Here is an 18,664-nt window from a genome sequence, read left to right as displayed (position 1 = left end):
CGGCAACTTCGCAAAGGTGATGAAACAAGCTGTACAACACTGCGATTGTGTGCGCAGCTTGCCAACTGAGAGAAAACAGTACCTGACCACTCTCCTGCCTTTTCTATTCACATGAACATTCGATTGCAAGCTGTTTTGGACAACTTTCTTTCTCTTCTTGCAAAACACTCGGCAGACCTGCGTGCAGCCTCTAGAACACGATGGGAGATGTTTTTTGTGCTGGCACAGTTTCTCCTTGCCAGACAGAGTGGAAAAGCTTTTTGCTAAGATGTAGACGAGAAGAGAGGCTAAAGACGAAGGTACGGTGCTCTGCAGAGCTAAGCACCGCTCCCGGACCTCTTTCGGCAGAAGGCGCACACCGCAGAGCACTGTGAGCGGCAGAATCGTCTTTGCGCGAAGAAGCAGCTTCTTCGTCTCCGGGAGCCGGAGAGAGCGGCAACTTCGCAAAGGTGATGAAACAAGCTGTACAACACTGCGATTGTGTGCGCAGCTTGCCAAGTGAGAGAAAACAGTACCTGACCACTCTCCTGCCTTTTCTATTCACATGAACATTCGATTGCAAGCTGTTTTGGACAACTTTCTTTCTCTTCTTGCAAAACACTCGGCAGACCTCCGTGCAGCCTCTAGAACACGATGGGAGATGTTTTCTGGGCTGGCACAGTTTCTCCTTGCCAGACAGAGTGGAAAAGCTTTTTGCTAAGATGTAGACGAGAAGAGAGGCTAAAGACGAAGGTACGGTGCTCTGCAGAGCTAAACACCGCTCCCGGACCTCTTTCGGCAGAAGGCGTACACCGCAGAGCACTGTGAGCGGCAGAATCGTCTTTGCGCGAAGAAGCAGCTTCTTCGTCTCCGGGAGCCGGAGAGAGCGGCAACTTCGCAAAGGTGATGAAACAAGCTGTACAACACTGCGATTGTGTGCGCAGCTTGCCAACTGAGAGAAAACAGTACCTGACCACTCTCCTGCCTTTTCTATTCACATGAACATTCGATTGCAAGCTGTTTTGGACAACTTTCTTTCTCTTCTTGCAAAACACTCGGCAGACCTCCGTGCAGCCTCTAGAACACGATGGGAGATGTTTTCTGTGCTGGCACAGTTTCTCCTTGCCAGACAGAGTGGAAAAGCTTTTTGCTAAGATGTAGACGAGAAGAGAGGCTAAAAAAGCACGTATAGTGCTTCTCAGAGCTAAGCACAGCTCCCGGGCCTCTTTCGGCAGAAGGCGCACACCGCAGAGCACTGTGAGCGGCAGAATCGTCTTTGCGCGAAGAAGCAGCTTCTTCGTCTCCGGGAGCCGGAGAGAGCGGCAACTTGGCAAAGGTGATGAAACAAGCTGTACAACACTGCGATTGTGTGCGCAGCCTGCCAACAGAGAGAAAACAGTACCTGACCACTCTCCTGCCTTTTCTATTCACATGAACATTCGATTGCAAGCTGTTTTGGACAACTTTCTTTCTCTTCTTGCAAAACACTCGGCAGACCTCCGTGCAGCCTCTAGAACACGATGGGAGATGTTTTCTGTGCTGGCACAGTTTCTCCTTGCCAGACAGAGTGGAAAAGCTTTTTGCTAAGATGTAGACGAGAAGAGAGGCTAAAGACGAAGGTACGGTGCTCTGCAGAGCTAAGCACCGCTCCCGGACCTCTTTCGGCAGAAGGCGCACACCGCAGAGCACTGTGAGCGGCAGAATCGTCTTTGCGCGAAGAAGCAGCTTCTTCGTCTCCGGGAGCCGGAGAGAGCGGCAACTTGGCAAAGGTGATGAAACAAGCTGTACAACACTGCGATTGTGTGCGCAGCTTGCCAAGTGAGAGAAAACAGTACCTGACCACTCTCCTGCCTTTTCTATTCAGATGAACATTCGATTGCAAGCTGTTTTGGACAACTTTCTTTCTCTTCTTGCAAAACACTCGGCAGACCTCCGTGCAGCCTCTAGAACACGATGGGAGATGTTTTCTGTGCTGGCACAGTTTCTCCTTGCCAGACAGAGTGGAAAAGCTTTTTGCTAAGATGTAGACGAGAAGAGAGGCTAAAGAAGCACGTACGGTTCTTCTCAGAGCTAAGCACAGCTCCCGGGGCTCTTTCGGCAGAAGGCGCACACCGCAGAGCACTGTGAGCGGCAGAATCGTCTTTGCGCGAAGAAGCAGCTTCTTCGTCTCCGGGAGCCGGAGAGAGCGGCAACTTCGCAAAGGTGATGAAACAAGCTGTACAACACTGCGATTGTGTGCGCAGCTTCCCAACTGAGAGAAAACAGAACCTGACCACTCTCCTGCCTTTTCTGTTCAGATGAACATTCGATTGCAAGCTGTTTTGGACAACTTTCTTTCTCTTCTTGCAAAACACTCGGCAGACCTCCGTGCAGCCTCTAGAACACGATGGGAGATGTTTTCTGTGCTGGCACAGTTTCTCCTTGCCAGACAGAGTGGAAAAGCTTTTTGCTAAGATGTAGACGAGAAGAGAGGCTAAAGAAGCATGTACGAAGCCTCTCAGAGCTAAGCACAGCTCCCGGGGCTCTTTCGGCAGAAGGCGCACACCGCAGAGCACTGTGAGCGGCAGAATCGTCTTTGCGCGAAGAAGCAGCTTCTTCGTCTCCGGGAGCCGGAGAGAGCGGCAACTTCGCAAAGGTGATGAAACAAGCTGTACAACCCTGCGATTGTGTGCCCAGCTTGCCAACTGAGAGAAAACAGTACCTGACCACTCTCCTGCCTTTTCTATTCACATGAACATTTGATTGCAAGCTGTTTTGGACAACTTTCTTTCTCTTCTTGCAAAACACTCGGCAGACCTCCGTGCAGCCTCTAGAACACGATGGGAGATGTTTTCTGGGCTGGCACAGTTTCTCCTTGCCAGACAGAGTGGAAAAGCTTTTTGCTAAGATGTAGACGAGAAGAGAGGCTAAAGACGAAGGTACGGTGCTCTGCAGAGCTAAGCACCGCTCCCGGACCTCTTTCGGCAGTAGGCGCACACCGCAGAGCACTGTGAGCGGCAGAATCGTCTTTGCGCGAAGAAGCAGCTTCTTCGTCTCCGGGAGCCGGAGAGAGCGGCAACTTCGCAAAGGTGATGAAACAAGCTGTACAACACTGCGATTGTGTGCGCAGCTTGCCAACTGAGAGAAAACAGTACCTGACCACTCTCCTGCCTTTTCTATTCACATGAACATTCGATTGCAAGCTGTTTTGGACAACTTTCTTTCTCTTCTTGCAAAACACTCGGCAGACCTCCGTGCAGCCTCTAGAACACGATGGGAGATGTTTTCTGGGCTGGCACAGTTTCTCCTTGCCAGACAGAGTGGAAAAGCTTTTTGCTAAGATGTAGACGAGAAGAGAGGCTAACGACGAAGGTACGGTGCTCTGCAGAGCTAAGCACCGCTCCCGGGGCTCTTTCGGCAGAAGGCGCACACCGCAGAGAACTGTGAGCGGCAGAATCGTCTTTGCGCGAAGAAGCAGCTTCTTCGTCTCCGGGAGCCGGAGAGAGCGGCAACTTCGCAAAGGTGATGAAACAAGCTGTACAACACTGCGATTGTCTGCGCAGCCTGCCAACTGAGAGAAAACAGTACCTGACCACTCTCCTGCCTTTTCTATTCACATGAACATTCGATTGCAAGCTGTTTTGGACAACTTTCTTTCTCTTCTTGCAAAACACTCGGCAGACCTCCGTGCAGCCTCTAGAACACGATGGGAGATGTTTTCTGTGCTGGCACAGTTTCTCCTTGCCAGACAGAGTGGAAAAGCTTTTTGCTAAGATGTAGACGAGAAGAGAGGCTAAAGACGAAGGTACGGTGCTCTGCAGAGCTAAGCACCGCTCCCGGACCTCTTTCGGCAGAAGGCGCACACCGCAGAGCACTGTGAGCGGCAGAATCGTCTTTGCGCGAAGAAGCAGCTTCTTCGTCTCCGGGAGCCGGAGAGAGCGGCAACTTCGCAAAGGTGATGAAACAAGCTGTACAACACTGCGATTGTGTGCGCAGCTTGCCAACTGAGAGAAAACAGTACCTGACCACTCTCCTGCCTTTTCTATTCACATGAACATTCGATTGCAAGCTGTTTTGGACAACTTTCTTTCTCTTCTTGCAAAACACTCGGCAGACCTCCGTGCAGCCTCTAGAACACGATGGGAGATGTTTTCTGTGCTGGCACAGTTTCTCCTTGCCAGACAGAGTGGAAAAGCTTTTTGCTAAGATGTAGACGAGAAGAGAGGCTAAAGACGAAGGTACGGTGCTCTGCAGAGCTAAGCACCGCTCCCGGGCGTCTTTCGGCAGAAGGCGCACACCGCAGAGCACTGTGAGCGGCAGAATCGTCTTTGCGCGAAGAAGCAGCTTCTTCGTCTCCGGGAGCCGGAGAGAGCGGCAACTTCGCAAAGGTGATGAAACAAGCTGTACAACACTGCGATTGTGTGCGCAGCTTGCCAAGTGAGAGAAAACAGTACCTGACCACTCTCCTGCCTTTTCTATTCACATGAACATTCGATTGCAAGCTGTTTTGGACAACTTTCTTTCTCTTCTTGCAAAACACTCGGCAGACCTCCGTGCAGCCTCTAGAACACGATGGGAGATGTTTTCTGTGCTGGCACAGTTTCTCCTTGCCAGACAGAGTGGAAAAGCTTTTTGCTAAGATGTAGACGAGAAGAGAGGCTAAAGACGAAGGTACGGTGCTCTGCAGAGCTAAGCACCGCTCCCGGACCTCTTTCGGCAGAAGGCGCACACCGCAGAGCACTGTGAGCGGCAGAATCGTCTTTGCGCGAAGAAGCAGCTTCTTCGTCTCCGGGAGCCGGAGAGAGCGGCAACTTGGCAAAGGTGATGAAACAAGCTGTACAACACTGCGATTGTGTGCGCAGCTTGCCAACTGAGAGAAAACAGTACCTGACCACTCTCCTGCCTTTTCTATTCACATGAACATTCGATTGCAAGCTGTTTTGGACAACTTTCTTTCTCTTCTTGCAAAACACTCGGCAGACCTCCGTGCAGCCTCTAGAACACGATGGGTGATGTTTTCTGTGCTGGCACAGTTTCTCCTTGCCAGACAGAGTGGAAAAGCTTTTTGCTAAGATGTAGACGAGAAGAGAGGCTAAAGACGAAGGTACGGTGCTCTGCAGAGCTAAGCACCGCTCCCGGGCGTCTTTCGGCAGAAGGCGCACACCGCAGAGCACTGTGAGCGGCAGAATCGTCTTTGCGCGAAGAAGCAGCTTCTTCGTCTCCGGGAGCCGGAGAGAGCGGCAACTTCGCAAAGGTGATGAAACAAGCTGTACAACCCTGCGATTGTGTGCGCAGCTTGCCAACTGAGAGAAAACAGTACCTGACCACTCTCCTGCCTTTTCTATTCACATGAACATTCGATTGCAAGCTGTTTTGGACAACTTTCTTTCTCTTCTTGCAAAACACTCGGCAGACCTCCGTGCAGCCTCTAGAACACGATGGGAGATGTTTTCTGTGCTGGCACAGTTTCTCCTTGCCAGACAGAGTGGAAAAGCTTTTTGCTAAGATGTAGACGAGAAGAGAGGCTAAAGACGAAGGTACGGTGCTCTGCAGAGCTAAGCACCGCTCCCGGACCTCTTTCGGCAGAAGGCGCACACCGCAGAGCACTGTGAGCGGCAGAATCGTCTTTGCGCGAAGAAGCAGCTTCTTCGTCTCCGGGAGCCGGAGAGAGCGGCAACTTCGCAAAGGTGATGAAACAAGCTGTACAACACTGCGATTGTGTGCGCAGCTTGCCAAGTGAGAGAAAACAGTACCTGACCACTCTCCTGCCTTTTCTATTCACATGAACATTCGATTGCAAGCTGTTTTGGACAACTTTCTTTCTCTTCTTGCAAAACACTCGGCAGACCTCCGTGCAGCCTCTAGAACACGATGGGAGATGTTTTCTGTGCTGGCACAGTTTCTCCTTGCCAGACAGAGTGGAAAAGCTTTTTGCTAAGATGTAGACGAGAAGAGAGGCTAAAGAAGCACGTAAGGTGCTTCTCAGAGCTAAGCACAGCTCCCGGGGCTCTTTCGGCAGAAGGCGCACACCGCAGAGCACTGTGAGCGGCAGAATCGTCTTTGCGCGAAGAAGCAGCTTCTTCGTCTCCGGGAGCCGGAGAGAGCGGCAACTTCGCAAAGGTGATGAAACAAGCTGTACAACACTGCGATTGTGTGCGCAGCCTGCAAACTGAGAGAAAACAGTACCTGACCACTCTCCTGCCTTTTCTATTCACATGAACATTCGATTGCAAGCTGTTTTGGACAACTTTCTTTCTCTTCTTGCAAAACACTCGGCAGACCTCCGTGCAGCCTCTAGAACACGATGGGAGATGTTTTCTGGGCTGGCACAGTTTCTCCTTGCCAGACAGAGTGGAAAAGCTTTTTGCTAAGATGTAGACGAGAAGAGAGGCTAAAGAAGCACGTATGGTGCTTCTCAGAGCTAAGCACCGCTCCCGGACCTCTTTCGGCAGAAGGCGCACACAGCAGAGCACTGTGAGCGGCAGAATCGTCTTTGTGCGAAGAAGCAGCTTCTTCGTCTCCGGGAGCCGGAGAGAGCGGCAACTTCGCAAAGGTGATGAAACAAGCTGTACAACACTGCGATTGTGTGCGTAGCGTGCCAACTGAGAGAAAACAGTACCTGACCACTCTCCTGCCTTTTCTATTCACATGAACATTCGATTGCAAGCTGTTTTGGACAACTTTCTTTCTCTTCTTGCAAAACACTCGGCAGACCTGCGTGCAGCCTCTAGAACACGATGGGAGATGTTTTCTGTGCTGGCACAGTTTCTCCTTGCCAGACAGAGTGGAAAAGCTTTTTGCTAAGATGTAGACGAGAAGAGAGGCTAAAGACGAAGGTACGGTGCTCTGCAGAGCTAAGCACCGCTCCCGGGCGTCTTTCGGCAGAAGGCGCACACCGCAGAGCACTGTGAGCGGCAGAATCGTCTTTGCGCGAAGAAGCAGCTTCTTCGTCTCCGGGAGCCGGAGAGAGCGGCAACTTCGCAAAGGTGATGAAACAAGCTGTACAACACTGCGATTGTGTGCGCAGCTTGCCAACTGAGAGAAAACAGTACCTGACCACTCTCCTGCCTTTTCTATTCACATGAACATTCGATTGCAAGCTGTTTTGGACAACTTTCTTTCTCTTCTTGCAAAACACTCGGCAGACCTGCGTGCAGCCTCTAGAACACGATGGGAGATGTTTTTTGTGCTGGCACAGTTTCTCCTTGCGAGACAGAGTGGAAAAGCTTTTTGCTAAGATGTAGACGAGAAGAGAGGCTAAAGACGAAGGTACGGTGCTCTGCAGAGCTAAGCACCGCTCCCGGGCGTCTTTCGGCAGAAGGCGCACACCGCAGAGCACTGTGAGCGGCAGAATCGTCTTTGCGCGAAGAAGCAGCTTCTTCGTCTCCGGGAGCCGGAGAGAGCGGCAACTTCGCAAAGGTGATGAAACAAGCTGTACAACCCTGCGATTGTGTGCGCAGCTTGCCAACTGAGAGAAAACAGTACCTGACCACTCTCCTTCCTTTTCTATTCACATGAACATTCGATTGCAAGCTGTTTTGGACAACTTTCTTTCTCTTCTTGCAAAACACTCGGCAGACCTCCGTGCAGCCTCTAGAACACGATGGGAGATGTTTTCTGTGCTGGCACAGTTTCTCCTTGCCAGACAGAGTGGAAAAGCTTTTTGCTAAGATGTAGACGAGAAGAGAGGCTAAAGACGAAGGTACGGTGCTCTGCAGAGCTAAGCACCGCTCCCGGACCTCTTTCGGCAGAAGGCGTACACCGCAGAGCACTGTGAGCGGCAGAATCGTCTTTGCGCGAAGAAGCAGCTTCTTCGTCTCCGGGAGCCGGAGAGAGCGGCAACTTCGCAAAGGTGATGAAACAAGCTGTACAACACTGCGATTGTGTGCGCAGCTTGCCAACTGAGAGAAAACAGTACCTGACCACTCTCCTGCCTTTTCTATTCACATGAACATTCGATTGCAAGCTGTTTTGGACAACTTTCTTTCTCTTCTTGCAAAACACTCGGCAGACCTCCGTGCAGCCTCTAGAACACGATGGGAGATGTTTTCTGTGCTGGCACAGTTTCTCCTTGCCAGACAGAGTGGAAAAGCTTTTTGCTAAGATGTGGACGAGAAGAGAGGCTAAAAAAGCACGTATAGTGCTTCTCAGAGCTAAGCACAGCTCCCGGGCCTCTTTCGGCAGAAGGCGCACACCGCAGAGCACTGTGAGCGGCAGAATCGTCTTTGCGCGAAGAAGCAGCTTCTTCGTCTCCGGGAGCCGGAGAGAGCGGCAACTTGGCAAAGGTGATGAAACAAGCTGTACAACACTGCGATTGTGTGCGCAGCCTGCCAACAGAGAGAAAACAGTACCTGACCACTCTCCTGCCTTTTCTATTCACATGAACATTCGATTGGAAGCTGTTTTGGACAACTTTCTTTCTCTTCTTGCAAAAAACTCGGCAGACCTGCGTGCAGCCTCTAGAACACGATGGGAGATGTTTTCTGTGCTGGCACAGTTTCTCCTTGCCAGACAGAGTGGAAAAGCTTTTTGCTAAGATGTAGACGAGAAGAGAGGCTAAAGACGAAGGTACGGTGCTCTGCAGAGCTAAGCACCGCTCCCGGGGCTCTTTCGGCAGAAGGCGCACACCGCAGAGCACTGTGAGCGGCAGAATCGTCTTTGCGCGAAGAAGCAGCTTCTTCGTCTCCGGGAGCCGGAGAGAGCGGCAACTTCGCAAAGGTGATGAAACAAGCTGTACAACACTGCGATTGTGTGCGCAGCTTGCCAAGTGAGAGAAAACAGTACCTGACCACTCTCCTGCCTTTTCTATTCAGATGAACATTCGATTGCAAGCTGTTTTGGACAACTTTCTTTCTCTTCTTGCAAAACACTCGGCAGACCTCCGTGCAGCCTCTAGAACACGATGGGAGATGTTTTCTGGGCTGGCACAGTTTCTCCTTGCCAGACAGAGTGGAAAAGCTTTTTGCTAAGATGTAGACGAGAAGAGAGGCTAAAGAAGCATGTACGAAGCCTCTCAGAGCTAAGCACAGCTCCCGGGGCTCTTTCGGCAGAAGGCGCACACCGCAGAGCACTGTGAGCGGCAGAATCGTCTTTGCGCGAAGAAGCAGCTTCTTCGTCTCCGGGAGCCGGAGAGAGCGGCAACTTCGCAAAGGTGATGAAACAAGCTGTACAACCCTGCGATTGTGTGCCCAGCTTGCCAACTGAGAGAAAACAGTACCTGACCACTCTCCTGCCTTTTCTATTCACATGAACATTCGATTGCAAGCTGTTTTGGACAACTTTCTTTCTCTTCTTGCAAAACACTCGGCAGACCTCCGTGCAGCCTCTAGAACACGATGGGTGATGTTTTCTGTGCTGGCACAGTTTCTCCTTGCCAGACAGAGTGGAAAAGCTTTTTGCTAAGATGTAGACGAGAAGAGAGGCTAAAGACGAAGGTACGGTGCTCTGCAGAGCTAAGCACCGCTCCCGGGCGTCTTTCGGCAGAAGGCGCACACCGCAGAGCACTGTGAGCGGCAGAATCGTCTTTGCGCGAAGAAGCAGCTTCTTCGTCTCCGGGAGCCGGAAAGAGCGGCAACTTCGCAAAGGTGATGAAACAAGCTGTACAACACTGCGATTGTGTGCGCAGCTTGCCAACTGAGAGAAAACAGTACCTGACCACTCTCCTGCCTTTTCTATTCACATGAACATTCGATTGCAAGCTGTTTTGGACAACTTTCTTTCTCTTCTTGCAAAACACTCGGCAGACCTGCGTGCAGCCTCTAGAACACGATGGGAGATGTTTTTTGTGCTGGCACAGTTTCTCCTTGCCAGACAGAGTGGAAAAGCTTTTTGCTAAGATGTAGACGAGAAGAGAGGCTAAAGACGAAGGTACGGTGCTCTGCAGAGCTAAGCACCGCTCCCGGACCTCTTTCGGCAGAAGGCGCACACCGCAGAGCACTGTGAGCGGCAGAATCGTCTTTGCGCGAAGAAGCAGCTTCTTCGTCTCCGGGAGCCGGAGAGAGCGGCAACTTCGCAAAGGTGATGAAACAAGCTGTACAACACTGCGATTGTGTGCGCAGCTTGCCAAGTGAGAGAAAACAGTACCTGACCACTCTCCTGCCTTTTCTATTCACATGAACATTCGATTGCAAGCTGTTTTGGACAACTTTCTTTCTCTTCTTGCAAAACACTCGGCAGACCTCCGTGCAGCCTCTAGAACACGATGGGAGATGTTTTCTGTGCTGGCACAGTTTCTCCTTGCCAGACAGAGTGGAAAAGCTTTTTGCTAAGATGTAGACGAGAAGAGAGGCTAAAGACGAAGGTACGGTGCTCTGCAGAGCTAAGCACCGCTCCCGGACCTCTTTCGGCAGAAGGCGTACACCGCAGAGCACTGTGAGCGGCAGAATCGTCTTTGCGCGAAGAAGCAGCTTCTTCGTCTCCGGGAGCCGGAGAGAGCGGCAACTTCGCAAAGGTGATGAAACAAGCTGTACAACACTGCGATTGTGTGCGCAGCTTGCCAACTGAGAGAAAACAGTACCTGACCACTCTCCTGCCTTTTCTATTCACATGAACATTCGATTGCAAGCTGTTTTGGACAACTTTCTTTCTCTTCTTGCAAAACACTCGGCAGACCTCCGTGCAGCCTCTAGAACACGATGGGAGATGTTTTCTGTGCTGGCACAGTTTCTCCTTGCCAGACAGAGTGGAAAAGCTTTTTGCTAAGATGTAGACGAGAAGAGAGGCTAAAAAAGCACGTATAGTGCTTCTCAGAGCTAAGCACAGCTCCCGGGCCTCTTTCGGCAGAAGGCGCACACCGCAGAGCACTGTGAGCGGCAGAATCGTCTTTGCGCGAAGAAGCAGCTTCTTCGTCTCCGGGAGCCGGAGAGAGCGGCAACTTGGCAAAGGTGATGAAACAAGCTGTACAACACTGCGATTGTGTGCGCAGCCTGCCAACAGAGAGAAAACAGTACCTGACCACTCTCCTGCCTTTTCTATTCACATGAACATTCGATTGCAAGCTGTTTTGGACAACTTTCTTTCTCTTCTTGCAAAACACTCGGCAGACCTGCGTGCAGCCTCTAGAACACGATGGGAGATGTTTTCTGTGCTGGCACAGTTTCTCCTTGCCAGACAGAGTGGAAAAGCTTTTTGCTAAGATGTAGACGAGAAGAGAGGCTAAAGACGAAGGTACGGTGCTCTGCAGAGCTAAGCACCGCTCCCGGACCTCTTTCGGCAGAAGGCGCACACCGCAGAGCACTGTGAGCGGCAGAATCGTCTTTGCGCGAAGAAGCAGCTTCTTCGTCTCCGGGAGCCGGAGAGAGCGGCAACTTGGCAAAGGTGATGAAACAAGCTGTACAACACTGCGATTGTGTGCGCAGCTTGCCAAGTGAGAGAAAACAGTACCTGACCACTCTCCTGCCTTTTCTATTCAGATGAACATTCGATTGCAAGCTGTTTTGGACAACTTTCTTTCTCTTCTTGCAAAACACTCGGCAGACCTCCGTGCAGCCTCTAGAACACGATGGGAGATGTTTTCTGTGCTGGCACAGTTTCTCCTTGCCAGACAGAGTGGAAAAGCTTTTTGCTAAGATGTAGACGAGAAGAGAGGCTAAAGAAGCACGTACGGTTCTTCTCAGAGCTAAGCACAGCTCCCGGGGCTCTTTCGGCAGAAGGCGCACACCGCAGAGCACTGTGAGCGGCAGAATCGTCTTTGCGCGAAGAAGCAGCTTCTTCGTCTCCGGGAGCCGGAGAGAGCGGCAACTTCGCAAAGGTGATGAAACAAGCTGTACAACACTGCGATTGTGTGCGCAGCTTCCCAACTGAGAGAAAACAGAACCTGACCACTCTCCTGCCTTTTCTGTTCAGATGAACATTCGATTGCAAGCTGTTTTGGACAACTTTCTTTCTCTTCTTGCAAAACACTCGGCAGACCTCCGTGCAGCCTCTAGAACACGATGGGAGATGTTTTCTGTGCTGGCACAGTTTCTCCTTGCCAGACAGAGTGGAAAAGCTTTTTGCTAAGATGTAGACGAGAAGAGAGGCTAAAGAAGCATGTACGAAGCCTCTCAGAGCTAAGCACAGCTCCCGGGGCTCTTTCGGCAGAAGGCGCACACCGCAGAGCACTGTGAGCGGCAGAATCGTCTTTGCGCGAAGAAGCAGCTTCTTCGTCTCCGGGAGCCGGAGAGAGCGGCAACTTCGCAAAGGTGATGAAACAAGCTGTACAACCCTGCGATTGTGTGCCCAGCTTGCCAACTGAGAGAAAACAGTACCTGACCACTCTCCTGCCTTTTCTATTCACATGAACATTTGATTGCAAGCTGTTTTGGACAACTTTCTTTCTCTTCTTGCAAAACACTCGGCAGACCTCCGTGCAGCCTCTAGAACACGATGGGAGATGTTTTCTGGGCTGGCACAGTTTCTCCTTGCCAGACAGAGTGGAAAAGCTTTTTGCTAAGATGTAGACGAGAAGAGAGGCTAAAGACGAAGGTACGGTGCTCTGCAGAGCTAAGCACCGCTCCCGGACCTCTTTCGGCAGTAGGCGCACACCGCAGAGCACTGTGAGCGGCAGAATCGTCTTTGCGCGAAGAAGCAGCTTCTTCGTCTCCGGGAGCCGGAGAGAGCGGCAACTTCGCAAAGGTGATGAAACAAGCTGTACAACACTGCGATTGTGTGCGCAGCTTGCCAACTGAGAGAAAACAGTACCTGACCACTCTCCTGCCTTTTCTATTCACATGAACATTCGATTGCAAGCTGTTTTGGACAACTTTCTTTCTCTTCTTGCAAAACACTCGGCAGACCTCCGTGCAGCCTCTAGAACACGATGGGAGATGTTTTCTGGGCTGGCACAGTTTCTCCTTGCCAGACAGAGTGGAAAAGCTTTTTGCTAAGATGTAGACGAGAAGAGAGGCTAAAGACGAAGGTACGGTGCTCTGCAGAGCTAAGCACCGCTCCCGGGGCTCTTTCGGCAGAAGGCGCACACCGCAGAGAACTGTGAGCGGCAGAATCGTCTTTGCGCGAAGAAGCAGCTTCTTCGTCTCCGGGAGCCGGAGAGAGCGGCAACTTCGCAAAGGTGATGAAACAAGCTGTACAACACTGCGATTGTCTGCGCAGCCTGCCAACTGAGAGAAAACAGTACCTGACCACTCTCCTGCCTTTTCTATTCACATGAACATTCGATTGCAAGCTGTTTTGGACAACTTTCTTTCTCTTCTTGCAAAACACTCGGCAGACCTCCGTGCAGCCTCTAGAACACGATGGGAGATGTTTTCTGTGCTGGCACAGTTTCTCCTTGCCAGACAGAGTGGAAAAGCTTTTTGCTAAGATGTAGACGAGAAGAGAGGCTAAAGAAGCACGTAAGGTGCTTCTCAGAGCTAAGCACAGCTCCCGGGGCTCTTTCGGCAGAAGGCGCACACCGCAGAGCACTGTGAGCGGCAGAATCGTCTTTGCGCGAAGAAGCAGCTTCTTCGTCTCCGGGAGCCGGAGAGAGCGGCAACTTCGCAAAGGTGATGAAACAAGCTGTACAACACTGCGATTGTCTGCGCAGCCTGCCAACTGAGAGAAAACAGTACCTGACCACTCTCCTGCCTTTTCTATTCACATGAACATTCGATTGCAAGCTGTTTTGGACAACTTTCTTTCTCTTCTTGCAAAACACTCGGCAGACCTGCGTGCAGCCTCTAGAACACGATGGGAGATGTTTTCTGTGCTGGCACAGTTTCTCCTTGCCAGACAGAGTGGAAAAGCTTTTTGCTAAGATGTAGACGAGAAGAGAGGCTAAAGAAGCACGTATGGTGCTTCTCAGAGCTAAGCACCGCTCCCGGGGCTCTTTCGGCAGAAGGCGCACACAGCAGAGCACTGTGAGCGGCAGAATCGTCTTTGCGCGAAGAAGCAGCTTCTTCGTCTCCGGGAGCCGGAGAGAGCGGCAACTTCGCAAAGGTGATGAAACAAGCTGTACAACACTGCGATTGTGTGCGCAGCTTGCCAACTGAGAGAAAACAGTACCTGACCACTCTCCTGCCTTTTCTATTCACATGAACATTCGATTGCAAGCTGTTTTGGACAACTTTCTTTCTCTTCTTGCAAAACACTCGGCAGACGTGCGTGCAGCCTCTAGAACACGATGGGTGATGTTTTTTGGGCTGGCACAGTTTCTCCTTGCCAGACAGAGTGGAAAAGCTTTTTGCTAAGATGTAGACGAGAAGAGAGGCTAAAGACGAAGGTACGGTGCTCTGCAGAGCTAAGCACCGCTCCCGGGCGTCTTTCGGCAGAAGGCGCACACCGCAGAGCACTGTGAGCGGCAGAATCGTCTTTGCGCGAAGAAGCAGCTTCTTCGTCTCCGGGAGCCGGAGAGAGCGGCAACTTGGCAAAGGTGATGAAACAAGCTGTACAACACTGCGATTGTGTGCGCAGCTTGCCAACTGAGAGAAAACAGTACCTGACCACTCTCCTGCCTTTTCTATTCACATGAACATTCGATTGCAAGCTGTTTTGGACAACTTTCTTTCTCTTCTTGCAAAACACTCGGCAGACCTGCGTGCAGCCTGTAGAACACGATGGGTGATGTTTTCTGGGCTGGCACAGTTTCTCCTTGCCAGACAGATTGGAAAAGCTTTTTGCTAAGATGTAGACGAGAAGAGAGGCTAAAGACGAAGGTACGGTGCTCTGCAGAGCTAAGCACCGCTCCCGGGCGTCTTTCGGCAGAAGGCGCACACCGCAGAGCACTGTGAGCGGCAGAATCGTCTTTGCGCGAAGAAGCAGCTTCTTCGTCTCCGGGAGCCGGAGAGAGCGGCAACTTCGCAAAGGTGATGAAACAAGCTGTACAACACTGCGATTGTGTGCGTAGCGTGCCAACTGAGAGAAAACAGTACCTGACCACTCTCCTGCCTTTTCTATTCACATGAACATTCGATTGCAAGCTGTTTTGGACAACTTTCTTTCTCTTCTTGCAAAATACTCGGCAGACCTCCGTGCAGCCTCTAGAACACGATGGGAGATGTTTTCTGTGCTGGCACAGTTTCTCCTTGCCAGACAGAGTGGAAAAGCTTTTTGCTAAGATGTAGACGAGAAGAGAGGCTAAAGACGAAGGTACGGTGCTCTGCAGAGCTAAGCACCGCTCCCGGGCGTCTTTCGGCAGAAGGCGCACACCGCAGAGCACTGTGAGCGGCAGAATCGTCTTTGCGCGAAGAAGCAGCTTCTTCGTCTCCGGGAGCCGGAGAGAGCGGCAACTTGGCAAAGGTGATGAAACAAGCTGTACAACACTGCGATTGTGTGCGCAGCTTGCCAACTGAGAGAAAACAGTACCTGACCACTCTCCTGCCTTTTCTATTCAGATGAACATTCGATTGCAAGCTGTTTTGGACAACTTTCTTTCTCTTCTTGCAAAACACTCGGCAGACCTGCTTGCAGCCTCTAGAACACGATGGGAGATGTTTTTTGTGCTGGCACAGTTTCTCCTTGCCAGACAGAGTGGAAAAGCTTTTTGCTAAGATGTAGACGAGAAGAGAGGCTAAAGACGAAGGTACGGTGCTCTGCAGAGCTAAGCACCGCTCCCGGGCGTCTTTCGGCAGAAGGCGCACACCGCAGAGCACTGTGAGCGGCAGAATCGTCTTTGCGCGAAGAAGCAGCTTCTTCGTCTCCGGGAGCCGGAGAGAGCGGCAACTTCGCAAAGGTGATGAAACAAGCTGTACAACACTGCGATTGTGTGCGCAGCTTGCCAACTGAGAGAAAACAGTACCTGACCACTCTCCTGCCTTTTCTATTCACATGAACATTCGATTGCAAGCTGTTTTGGACAACTTTCTTTCTCTTCTTGCAAAACACTCGGCAGACCTGCGTGCAGCCTCTAGAACACGATGGGAGATGTTTTTTGTGCTGGCACAGTTTCTCCTTGCCAGACAGAGTGGAAAAGCTTTTTGCTAAGATGTAGACGAGAAGAGAGGCTAAAGACGAAGGTACGGTGCTCTGCAGAGCTAAGCACCGCTCCCGGGCGTCTTTCGGCAGAAGGCGCACACCGCAGAGCACTGTGAGCGGCAGAATCGTCTTTGCGCGAAGAAGCAGCTTCTTCGTCTCCGGGAGCCGGAGAGAGCGGCAACTTCGCAAAGGTGATGAAACAAGCTGTACAACACTGCGATTGTGTGCGCAGCTTGCCAACTGAGAGAAAACAGTACCTGACCACTCTCCTGCCTTTTCTATTCACATGAACATTCGATTGCAAGCTGTTTTGGACAACTTTCTTTCTCTTCTTGCAAAACACTCGGCAGACCTCCGTGTAGTCTCTAGAACACGATGGGAGATGTTTTCTGTGCTGGCACAGTTTCTCCTTGCCAGACAGAGTGGAAAAGCTTTTTGCTAAGATGTAGACGAGAAGAGAGGCTAAAGACGAAGGTACGGTGCTCTGCAGAGCTAAGCACCGTTCCCGGGCGTCTTTCGGCAGAAGGCGCACACCGCAGAGCACTGTGAGCGGCAGAATCGTCTTTGCGCGAAGAAGCAGCTTCTTCGTCTCCGGGAGCCGGAGAGAGCGGCAACTTCGCAAAGGTGATGAAACAAGCTGTACAACACTGCGATTGTGTGCGCAGCTTGCCAACTGAGAGAAAACAGTACCTGACCACTCTCCTGCCTTTTCTATTGACATGAACATTCGATTGCAAGCTGTTTTGGACAACTTTCTTTCTCTTCTTGCAAAACACTCGGCAGACCTGCGTGCAGCCTCTAGAACACGATGGGAGATGTTTTTTGTGCTGGCACAGTTTCTCCTTGCCAGACAGAGTGGAAAAGCTTTTTGCTAAGATGTAGACGAGAAGAGAGGCTAAAGACGAAGGTACGGTGCTTCTCAGAGCTAAGCACCGCTCCCGGACCTCTTTCGGCAGAAGGCGCACACCGCAGAGCACTGTGAGCGGCAGAATCGTCTTTGCGCGAAGAAGCAGCTTCTTCGTCTCCGGGAGCCGGAGAGAGCGGCAACTTCGCAAAGGTGATGAAACAAGCTGTACAACACTGCGATTGTGTGCGCAGCTTGCCAACGGAGAGAAAACAGTACCTGACCACTCTCCTGCCTTTTCTATTCACATGAACATTCGATTGCAAGCTGTTTTGGACAACTTTCTTTCTCTTCTTGCAAAACACTCGGCAGACCTCCGTGCAGCCTCTAGAACACGATGGGAGATGTTTTTTGTGCTGGCACAGTTTCTCCTTGCCAGACAGAGTGGAAAAGCTTTTTGCTAAGATGTAGACGAGAAGAGAGGCTAAAGACGAAGGTACGGTGCTCTGCAGAGCTAAGCACCGCTCCCGGACCTCTTTCGGCAGTAGGCGCACACCGCAGAGCACTGTGAGCGGCAGAATCGTCTTTGCGCGAAGAAGCAGCTTCTTCGTCTCCGGGAGCCGGAGAGAGCGGCAACTTCGCAAAGGTGATGAAACAAGCTGTACAACACTGCGATTGTGTGCGCAGCTTGCCAACTGAGAGAAAACAGTACCTGACCACTCTCCTGCCTTTTCTATTCACATGAACATTCGATTGCAAGCTGTTTTGGACAACTTTCTTTCTCTTCTTGCAAAACACTCGGCAGACCTCCGTGCAGCCTCTAGAACACGATGGGAGATGTTTTTTGTGCTGGCACAGTTTCTCCTTGCCAGACAGAGTGGAAAAGCTTTTTGCTAAGATGTAGACGAGAAGAGAGGCTAAAGACGAAGGTACGGTGCTCTGCAGAGCTAAGCACCGCTCTCGGGGCTCTTTCGGTAGAAGGCGCACACCGCAGAGCACTGTGAGCGGCAGAATCGTCTTTGCGCGAAGAAGCAGCTTCTTCGTCTCCGGGAGCCGGAGAGAGCGGCAACTTCGCAAAGGTGATGAAACAAGCTGTACAACACTGCGATTGTGTGCGCAGCTTGCCAACTGAGAGAAAACAGTACCTGACCACTCTCCTGCCTTTTCTATTCACGTGAACATTCGATTGCAAGCTGTTTTGGACAACTTTCTTTCTCTTCTTGCAAAACACTCGGCAGACCTCCGTGCAGCCTCTAGAACACGATGGGAGATGTTTTCTGGGCTGGCACAGTTTCTCCTTGCCAGACAGAGTGGAAAAGCTTTTTGCTAAGATGTAGACGAGAAAAGAGGCTAAAGAAGCACGTATGGTGCTTCTCAGAGCTAAGCACCGCTCCCGGACCTCTTTCGGCAGAAGGCGCACACCGCAGAGCACTGTTAGCGGCAGAATCGTCTTTGCGCGAAGAAGCAGCTTCTTCGTCTCCGGGAGCCGGAGAGAGCGGCAACTTCGCAAAGGTGATGAAACAAGCTGTACAACACTGCGATTGTGTGCGCAGCGTGCCAACTGAGAGAAAACAGTACCTGACCACTCTCCTGCCTTTTCTATTGACATGAACATTCGATTGCAAGCTGTTTTGGACAACTTTCTTTCTCTTCTTGCAAAACACTCGGCAGACCTCCGTGCAGCCTCTAGAACACGATGGGAGATGTTTTCTGGGCTGGCACAGTTTCTCCTTGCCAGACAGAGTGGAAAAGCTTTTTGCTAAGATATAGACGAGAAGAGAGGCTAAAGACGAAGGTACGGTGCTCTGCAGAGCTAAGCACCGCTCCCGGGCCTCTTTCGGCAGAAGGCGCACACCGCAGAGCACTGTGAGCGGCAGAATCGTCTTTGCGCGAAGAAGCAGCTTCTTCGTCTCCGGGAGCCGGAGAGAGCGGCAACTTCGCAAAGGTGATGAAACAAGCTGTACAACACTGCGA

This window comes from Melozone crissalis, unplaced genomic scaffold, assembly GCF_028551555.1.
Source record: "Melozone crissalis strain CALT ecotype California unplaced genomic scaffold, PUWL_Pcris_2 ptg000061l_1, whole genome shotgun sequence".
NCBI lineage: Eukaryota > Metazoa > Chordata > Aves > Passeriformes > Passerellidae > Melozone > Melozone crissalis.
This window is presented reverse-complemented; position numbering follows the sequence as displayed.